Genomic DNA, 10,908 nt, shown 5'->3' on the forward strand with positions numbered 1-10,908 from the left:
CATCTTTGGAAACGCATAAAAATAACAACAATGTGTGCGTGTGATGCAGTCTCCCCAGACGGCAAATTGAAACGGTGCCTCAATCGAACCAAATTGCATCACTGTGTGTGTTGAATTGGATTTTTTTTTGACAAAGTATAGTCAAACCTGTTTCTGTGCGATCCCTATCCCTCGCACAAAAACAGGTTTGCCCTGTAGATTTGAAAAGAACTCATGAATTGACTCCTTCTGCGCGGTAAACGTTGCGACAGGTGCGGAGCATAACTTTGTTCAGGTTGTGACAGCAAAAATGAAACTCGATTACCGCTGCTGAGGTTGTAATTGTTGTTGAAGTTGATGGTGTTAACCTACTTTGCGGTTAGACAATGAGTGATCGCTACGCAATGAGTCAGCTGTTTTTATGCATACTGGCTGAAAGGAGAATTACACAGGGGTGGCGCTTGTGACACATTGTTTCGTTTTTCTTCAGGAACTGTACGGTGTGCAATATATCTAATTGTTATTGCAAAACCGTTGTATGGGTTATCAGCATTAGGAAGGCTGTTATCTGCTCGCTAGCTGGTGCGAGACTGAGGTTAACTGATTGAAGCTTGTTCATTTCGTCTCTTTGCCTGATTTTTCTGTTCGTGTTAAAGTTGTACAAATGTATGGAAAACTGGAAGCTCTCAGAACGATTTTTAACATAAAAAGAACTATTGAAAAACATTTTCACTATTGAAAAAGATTGTTAACCCCTTAACATACTATTTAATACGTCACACATCAAGTGATTTCACTACTCCGCTGAGCGTTCTAGCGCCCTATATCATGCAATTAAACCACGAATGAGACTCGATGTTGTACGGAAAGGGCTTAAAGAATAATTAAAAAAAGTATTGTAAAAATGGTGTGAATCCGTCAAGAAATGACTGAGCACTGAGAGCCAACAACCGATTTTGTTGCTTTATTAATATGTTACCGAAAAATGTTGTCCTACGTCAAAATATAATAATATTCTTTTTTTTTCAATGCTGAACACGTCCTACTTTATCGTTCAAACGATTATTTTTAGAAAGTTTTATCTAATTCAGCTTAGGATGGGTTTTAATATCTAATTCTACGGATTCTTCATCCGGACATTCCAATACATTCAATGTTACATTCAGCGTCAGTTGAGGCCAGCCGTGCTTGAGATACAGGCAATGTCCTGGAAAAAAGGTAATGAAGATGGTCGAGTTTCGAGCGACATAGCATGCGCTGCCATAACTATTTCGCAAATAGTGACGTCAGTCGTTGTGTTTATCGTTGATTGCCCACCGCATCCATGTAAAAATGCTATTTTCAGGAAGTTATTCATCAATGAAAAACGTACATTTTTGTAGAGCTCCCGCCGAATATGAGGCTAATGTGATAGCGTGGAGTGGATATTTGTGAAATCACATCGATGAAGCCGGATAAAAGTGATATTTCCATGTGCCAGTTTCACTCCCCCACGTTCATAGAAACAAACGAAGTTTCATTATTTTACTGTTATGAAGTTGATCTTTCGACGGCTCTCAGTGTTGGTATGTGTGTTGTGAGATTATAATCGTCAATGATTCAAAATTTCACCGAAAATGTTACGGCTTTCGAGAACTAAGCATAGGACTGCTCTCTGGACCTTTCTACCACATGAACAATCGGAATAAGATATAATATAATTGTCACGATATAATTGTCATCTGTTAAAAAACAATCAGTTGAATGATTTCATGAGAATTTTGGCTCAAATTATCATGCAATCGTGAGTACTTACAACATTGTTTTGTTTCTCCCATATACATTCCATATTAAATGCAAATAATAACGTCACGATATATTGCTTGCCAATACAGATACACTTCGCCTACTGCTCCACCTCTATATGTACCTCATTGAGATACAGGCAATCACCTAGAAGAAGCAGCTGTAGGTGCTGGTGAAACACAACTCTCCGGAGAAGCACGAGTATTCATTCAGTGAATGTTGTTTTCTACTCTTTGTTTTGTTATGTTCACTATCTGTCCCGAATGAAGATGGTCGGGGAGTGTAAAATGATTCATCGTGCAATCTCATGATTGCTTGCTGCATTCTTTCCGCCATGATTATTCCAAGCAGATATAAGAGTGATTCATAAGTAATCAGAGTGTTCTTTTTCGTTCTTGAGTTATGATTTTTCAAAGTTAACATGTTTTAAGCTTCCTTCGATCATCTTATGCGAATAGAATTCCCCTTTTTTGCAAGTGTGAAATTATTGACTTCAATTAACTATGCCGATTATCTGAATCGATTCAGTAGATCAAAAGTTATGAATTTTTAAAAAACGTAATTTTTGGAAAAAATGATGAAAATTATTTTTTGAACCATCGGTTAAATTTGAAAAATCATAATTTAAAAACGAAGATGAACACATTTTTGGATATGTTATCTAAAAAATCTAACTGCTCAGCAAACATCAAATCGCATAACAAACGTATATATAACATCATATGCCCTAAAATTTGGTTGGCTCCACTAACTGGCATATGCATGCAAAAGTGGAGGACATATACATACATGGCATATGCTTACCGAATTTGTTTGGATGTTTATTATAGCCTCACGAATAACCATTTTTATATATGAGTATTTATGTTAGTAGAAATAATAATTGTTTGAATGACTTGTGTTGGGAGTGGAATATGAATGTTTAAAATGGCACAAATTGATGTTTGGTGAAAACTGCTCCGATGTGGGTTCGAACTCCGGTCGTCTGGATTATCATCCACCAGCTATCTCGCGCGGCTATCTGAAATTCAATTCAACAGCGGTTAAAACTTTCGAGTGCATCAGCATTTCATTGACATTTCAATATGATGTAATATGTTCTTTATTAGGATCTAATATGATTTACTGTTTCATGATTTTCTTCAGCATGCAACACGATTTACTACAGTACTGAATCGATTTAAATTATACGCTTATACGACACACAAACTGCATCAGCGTAATATACGCATATGATGCGGATTAAATATATTTTACGACAATGTACATCATCAAATTGATGTTTATTATACCGAATTGCAACTTAATTTGATAATGGTATATAAAATCGAGTTTTTACATTTTATGCGATTTCAAATATACACGATACATACTTTGATTGATATTATATGCGATTATGATTTATTCGGATTTCGTGCAAAATTATAAGATTTAATGTTTGCTGGGTTGTCATCGTTGGTGAAATAAGACCATAAATGTTGCTATAAATAGCACAGCACGTTATGATTACAATACATATGGGTTTATTTTGATAATGTAAATATTAACGACATTATACATAAACCGATAAAAATTCATTATAATATTTGTCCACAGCACTTTCAGCGTCTATATATATTTTATTTAATTTTCAGTTCGTCGTTTCTATCCCATTCGCCGTGTTTATTATGATGATGCTAACATTAATAACATTATATATGAACCTCCCACCTTATATATGACGTCTCCCACCGTTTTAAAGACATCTTAACATTATGCTCAATTTTTAGAGCATAAACCATCTGTCAATTTTTTCACTGTTTACATTTTCTTGCCACAAATCGTTGCCACTTTTTTCTCTCATGTTCCACTTCTCTTCTCTGATAAAATGATAAAAATCACAATGTTCATATGTATCTAAATGACGTCCCTGTTTACACAGCAATGAACACAACAAAAAAATGTTCACCGCAGCAATCACCAGTAGCCAAGCACAGCACAATCCTCTCCAACAAGCCAAAAAAATCGGTTCTGGTAAACCAAAACAGATGCCTCACCGGCAACAGCAAACAGCACAGCAACAACTTCCTCCTGAACGGCGCAGAACTGACGGATGGGAACAGCTATCAATATTTTCCATCCAAGGTCGAACGAAATTTCCTCTAGCGCGAAATCACTGGCACGTCATCAATACTTTAAAGGTCGATGAATCCTTTTATGCACCATCGACAGACGGTAACTGCTGCATCCAACATCCAAAATGCCGAAAAATTCACGCTAAAAGCACACAATCACCGGTGGTCGTAAAAGGAATCTTTCTAAGAGCTAATTGAAATACGCCTGTTTAGTTTCTCTTCCAAGATAAGACAGCTTTTATTCGTCGATGTATAGCTAGTCTATTCAATTGACACTCATATATTGAGTTGAGAACTGAGAACCCTACCAGCGGGTTTATCCTTTTTACCGAGTGGACCTTGCCACTACAGTCTCGAAATAGCTGAGCAATATGCCGACATTCATCGGTTCATCAGTGATGGCAGAGGTTCCGGCCAACTGCTGTAAGGCCGCTCGCCAGGACGTCGAAGTATTTTTGTAGAATGCTTAAAAAACGTATTTAAGGGGGGACCCCTGTCTAGAAGGTCGAAAAATAATGATTTTTCGTGATTGTTAGGAATGTTAGGATGTTATGAATAAAGTGAAGAGTACGGGTATTTTGGTTGTTGTTTTAGGTATATTTGAAGATGTATTTCACATTTTTTGAGTACACGAATAATGATTAATACGCTGTTCACAGCTGAAGCGCAGACGCTGTCTAAAAAACGGTGCCTTGCTGGTTGTTGTTGTTTTGAATTATAGAGACTTTGAGCTGTATGACAGACTTTCGTCTCTACCTTGCTGGTGGTATTGGTTCTGAAGCAATAGGATGTCACAGAACGAATTCCAATGGATATTTTGAAACTTTAGGATTATAACTAAAATACTACATAGGGGTTTTTAAAAATTCGGAAAATTGTCAAGATGGCGGCTATTTTTTGTTAAAAATTATTTTACATGAAAAAAAAATCGCTGTTTAGAAGCTCATTAAAATCGAAAAATTAGATACCAAAAAACGGATATGTAACGCTTTAGATAATCCATTTTTACAATTTAGCCAAATCGGTTGAGTAGATCCTGAGATATCGATACCATCAGCTGGAAAAACATTTTTTCGAGGAAGACGTGTTTAAAAATTCGTACAGCAATACTTTAACCCTTGAGGTGACCTCATACTTTTGGCTGCAACTTTCCAACGAAATCAAATATCGAAAAATCCTTGTAGGAAAATATTTCTGAGGGCATAAACTTCCCAAAAATGCAAAAAAAAACGATTTTTTCGACCTTCCAAATCGGGGTCCACCCTTAAGGGAAATTTGAAAACAAACTTGTTGAAATGTTCTTCAGTTCGTTCTCAGCTATATTTATCAGTTTCTCCTCCGTTTTCGTCACGAAGTTTTAGGAGTGTGCCCTCCACTTCAAGGTTTGCCGCAGCAATTGGCGACCTTCGGAACAACATCTATCTTCAAGCGGTTCATCTCCTCCAGCGACTTTCGCGTAATGAAAGGAGGCCAGGTTCGGCCGAAATACCGCGGATCTTACATACGACGAGAAAGTGGTTAGAGCGGAAATTCGCTCCCCGAAAAGACCTCACATCCATAACATGTCAAGACCTCACATCCGGAAAATGTCGACAGTCGATCAGAACATGTCCGATTTGAGTTTATCCTTTTGGGTGTTTCCAGGTGAAATATGTGCCATTCTTCTGGCAGTTCACTAAGATCAGGCTTTTTTTCTTCCCTCCTAACCAGTGGGTTTGCATGCCAGATGATGATTTTCACATCATTATCACATTGCCATTGAAAATACGGCGTTCATATCTTTTCTTGAGATTTCATGTGACAAAAAAAAATAGGAGGTTGTGTCCAACATACGACCGCATTGTTGACGTTGAACTACGCTGTTGTTTTATATAAGTCGCTTGTTTATACCATCGGATATTATTTTATAATGCTGTGAAATTTTAGAAACAACTGCTTAGTAGAATAATCTCTGAAATTGTTTTTTTCATTGTAGAATCAGTTGACGATAATTGATTGATGATTCATTCTTGTCCTCGCAAAACAATACACTAGCTGATCGTATGTCGCAATTTATTTCATGTCAATGCATTGAAAATTTACCTCGAACGCTATTCCGGTGGCCTTTTTCGCAAATGACATAGACTCGGCTACAGACTCGGCACACGAACCCAAATAACTTATAACATTCCAGTAAGACATTAAAGATGCTTGGTATTTCCCAAATAATTTTTTGGCGCACAACCTTAACGCCTGCTTCGCCATAACGTCGGTTTATTGCATTAATGCATTCTCAAAGGCACCAACGAAGCCCTTATGATGACGGAAAACAAACAATGTGAACTGCTTGGAAAAAGACTGAATTATGCCACACAGCTTGTACTCTGCTGTAACACTCATCGATGCGAATTCGCTGATGAGTTTGTCAAGAGCGACCGCCTTCATCACCAGCGGGGGGTGGTTGATTTTGGTTGCTGCCTGGGTAACGGCGTTTACATTTTCGACCGACTCGCCGAAATCGCCTACTTCGCTGTTGTTCGATGCGGTGTCACACTCGCGAAGGCTCGGTTCAGTGCGAGCGCTTTTCACTGCACCAATATCGCGTGCATCATTGGATGACGCTTGCCTCGAAATTTTATTGCCCCTGGCAATGCGTTCGTTTTTTGCAGGGCTCGAGCCTGCTTTTCTCTGCTTCTTGCTCATCGCACACTGGGCGAAGCGTCCAATTTATGCCGCGAAAAGAAAAACACACGTTACGAATAACGCGAAAAACGAACAGAAAAACCAAACGACGATATCCAAGTTGGATTACCACTGATGGGGTCCAATCTTAGATCGAAGTGCAGCGAAAGCAAAGTGAACTGGATTGCTCAACAGTCCGATGCCGAATGAAAGTTTGCCTCAGCGAGATCCACTGCGAGATACTGTTTATACTCTAGGCAAGTATTCCTCTTCATTCTTCTACTTTTCCTTTGTTCACGGAGACTTTAAATCCAACGATTTCCCCTCCGTTGGTCGTCGATAAGTTGCTCGTTATTGACAGCTCTGTTCGGGAAAGCACACAAATGGACAGAACAAATGTATGGGAAAATGGAAACGCTTAAAGTTTTCATGAATTTTAAACATTTACAAACCAGGGGATTCTGATGTATAGCATTTTAAACAAATCTTAGGGAATTTCCGCTTCGTTTAGAATGTAAATCGCCAAAATCCGTTCGCGACAAAAATAGTTATTAACGTTAACTTTATTTCATAAAAACGTGACCTGTTTTCTGATTTGACACCCTTAATGAAAGACGTAGTTCTACGTCAAAAAATTACGCAAAAAAGTTTATCCACCCCCAAACGGATATTACGATTTAAGTGTGTTTTACATAGTTTGAGTATGTAGTCTGCAACTTTCTCGAATGTAAACATTGTGTCTAGCTGTCATTTATTGCTCTTGAAGTTTTCGTGCTAAAAATTTCAGAATCGTGTTCAAAAATGGAAGTTATTTGTTACAAAATGCCCAAAGAAACACAAATTTCGATTAGCATCCGAAATTTGATTGTTGAACATCACAAAACTGGCAAAAGCTACCGTGATATTGCCGATATTATTTACCTTCACAAAGATAGGGTCGCTAGGAAAGTGCAGATGTACAAAAAGCGTGGTTCTATCTCAACAGCTAAGCGATCGGTGCGTCCTTCAAAGACAACTGATTGACAGAGCTATCGTGAAGAAGGCGGAGTTGAACTGGGGACTATCTGCTCCGAAAATTTCGAAACAGATTGCAAGCGAGTTTTTCATTCTACTGACATCACAATCCGTACGAAATCGTCTTCATAAGAAAGGTCTTAAGGGCAGAGTAGCACTTAAGAAGCCATGATTGTCCGCAAAAATATCAAAAAAGATTGAAATGGGGCCAAGACCACATTTCTTGGACCAGTGATGACTGGAATAAGGTGATTTGATCAGAAGAGACGAATGTAATGCTATTTGGGTCTGATGGTAAAATGGAGGTTCTCCGCCATTGAAAAAGGAGTGTTTGCGGCCTACAGTCAAGCATAGCGGTGGTGAGTTACTTTACCAACATTGATTTTTCAACCACTGAGCATGACTTCGATTTTTTTCTGCAGGTAGATTTATGATGTAGGGATCTATGGCTACACGCGGCGTTGAAGAACTTGGTTCCATCGATGGAATCATGACCAAGGAGGTTTATTTGGACATTTTGAAGCGAAAACTACCAGCATCCTCACAAAAGCTAAAGTTGGGGCGCAGATATATGGAGATCAAAGCTGGATTTGCAGTGGTTCAAGGAAAAGCATGTCAAGGTTATGGAGTGGCCAGCACATCCCGACCTTAATCCGATCGAGCATCTCTGGACAATTTTGAAAATCAAGCATCAGGAGCAAAAATCAACAAGCATCCAGCAATTGCGGCAGGTAATCTCAACTGAATGGGACAAAATCGCCCGGAAAAAACTGTTAAGCTTGTTGAGTCGATGCCGATCAGTTATTAAAGTCAAATGTGGTCACATGAAGTACTAGAACTATGTGAGCCAGAGGGTGGATATATTTTATTACTATTTTTTTTCGAATGCAAGCGAATTTGTTTTTTTTTTATTGATAAATGTTTGTTTGTATAATGTATTCTACATTTACATTTACGAATTACTAAGAATGTTTTCAGTTTAGTCATACTTACCTTTGAAATATGAATGTTCGCTTACTCAATAGATTAAGGTAACAATTCAATTGTTGGCGTAATAAATATTTTTGCTTAAGATTGCGTGTCCATTAACTGTCTGACATGTTGAAATAGGCCGATAATATTACCCAAATAAGTGTAAAGGTTCTTGAAAGAGAACGCGTATCTGAATGTTTGATTTCGACGTAGGACTACGTCTAACCGGAAGATATAGGGGGTGAAATGAAAATCTAGGCACTGAACAAGTAGGAAAAAATGCAAGATTTGAAACGCTTATATCTCGAGCATTTCTCAATAGATCGCAAAGGTGTTTGCATCAATTGATAGGAAATATATCTACGCATCTATCATAACGAATAACATTTCATTTTTCTTGAGATAAACAATTGAATAATTGTGAAATATCAAGCATTGTCCAAATGCACTATGTGCCCATTTTTGATTGGTCCATTTTGTGCTCCTCAAATCGTACCGACCAAAACGGGCAACCAGAGAAGCAGCGAAATACAACGAAGCACGATTGGAAAGGAAAAAGAAAAAATATGAACGAAACATTGGTCGCAGTCTCACACATGCGTAATTCTCGAGCCAGCCAGTCAGCTTAAAAATCCCCGCTCCGCTGCCGTAACGATCATTCTCATTCAAACCGTACACCACATCGGTTCGCATCACAACACATCAACAAACCAACACAAGCAGCCATGTCTGGACATGGTAAAGGAGGAAAGTGAAAGGAAAGGCAAAATCCCGCTCGAACAGTGTTGGTCTCCAGTTCCCCGTAGGTGTATCCGCCAATTGCTCCGCAAGGGTAGCTAGGCCGAGCGCGTTAGTATCAGTGTACCAGTTGGCGTTATATAGTTTCGGACGCCGAAGTGATCGAGTTAGCTGGCAAAGCTGCTCGCGACGATAAGAAAATCCGCATACAGAACAGACCACATTCGGTTCGGTGGACATCAAGACAACAACAGGCAGTTGCAGCGAGTGGCGAGTGGCAATCGCAAAACTGCAGCAGGTAGCAGAAGAAACAAGTTTGTTCTTCATACAAACTGCTTTGGTGGCAAATCCAGAACAAGGCGGCATCGAGGGCGTTCGAAATGGTTTTTTTCAAAACCACGAGTACTAAGTTTTCTAAATTGGAACCATTCAAAAAAGAGTTTACGAAATACAGTTTAATGCATTCTAAAATATTATCCAAAATAATAATAAAACACAAATTAATTTTTTCATAGTTTGTTTGCCAGGATATGATTGCTTCCAGATTGAAAGTACAGTAATTTACATTTAGTTCGACATTTAGCTAATTGGACGGACCTGTAATGTGACATATTTAGTTGGACATTTTTGTAAACATAGAGTTAGGGGCCAAATTATGACCCAACATGTCCCAAGCTGGATGGGAAGAAATTTTCCAACTGTGAATCCTGTGGCGAGTGGCAAACGAATTCGCTAGACAGGTTTAGCCGAACAAGATGAGGATATCGAGTGATAACTAAACAATAAACTCTTTAGATTAAAGATGATTTTGTGGTCCTGAAAAGGACCGTTTTTTGGGTTTGCTTCCGAATCTTTATTTGGTGCTAGTATACTTCTTCACCGCTTTGGTACCTTCGGAAACCGCATGCAAGTTAACCGGGCAGCAACAGACTGATTGCGATCTGAATTTCCCACGCCGTAATGGTTAACCGCTTATTGTAGTGGGTCAGACGCGAGGCTTCCGCTACGATACGCTCAAAGATGCATTGACGAAGCTCATGACGCTCATCGCCTTCGATGAAAAACCGATGTCGGAACATAATATGACATATAATATGAACTGATTTATTTTGTTTATGCTTGTTTTTGAGCTTATTGGTGGTTAGGGTCTTTTAAATTGATCATTCAGCTTTGGTTGATAACTGATGTTGAAAATTGACTGACGTTATATCTGCATTGTATAGAAACATAACTAGGGAGCAACATAATGAGCTATGTATTTCCTGCTGCTCTGTTCTTATTTTAAAGGACTTTAATCCGAAGGTCATTCGTCCCTGTATTTACTGTTGGTTTTTCAGAACGCTTATAGCTCGTTTATTTCTCGACAGATCGTAGATTTCGTCTCCAAAACCTCAGTTCTTTTTCATTTTTATTTACTTTGTTTGCGGAGACTACAAATCATACAATTCATTCGTCTCCGAACCCACAGTTTAAGGTACGGTAATGTGCTCAATAGTGAAATATATGATAGTGAATGAGCTGACGACTACCTATGCATTCCCTATCACAGCCATCATTTTGATTATACGATATGTGTATACGCCAAAAGATGCCCGGCGTTGAACATTTAATAAGGACAAAGCCTTCAGAAAAAAATCAAGAATCA

Source organism: Toxorhynchites rutilus, chromosome 2, assembly GCF_029784135.1.
Source record: "Toxorhynchites rutilus septentrionalis strain SRP chromosome 2, ASM2978413v1, whole genome shotgun sequence".
Classification (NCBI taxonomy): Eukaryota; Metazoa; Arthropoda; class Insecta; order Diptera; family Culicidae; genus Toxorhynchites; species Toxorhynchites rutilus.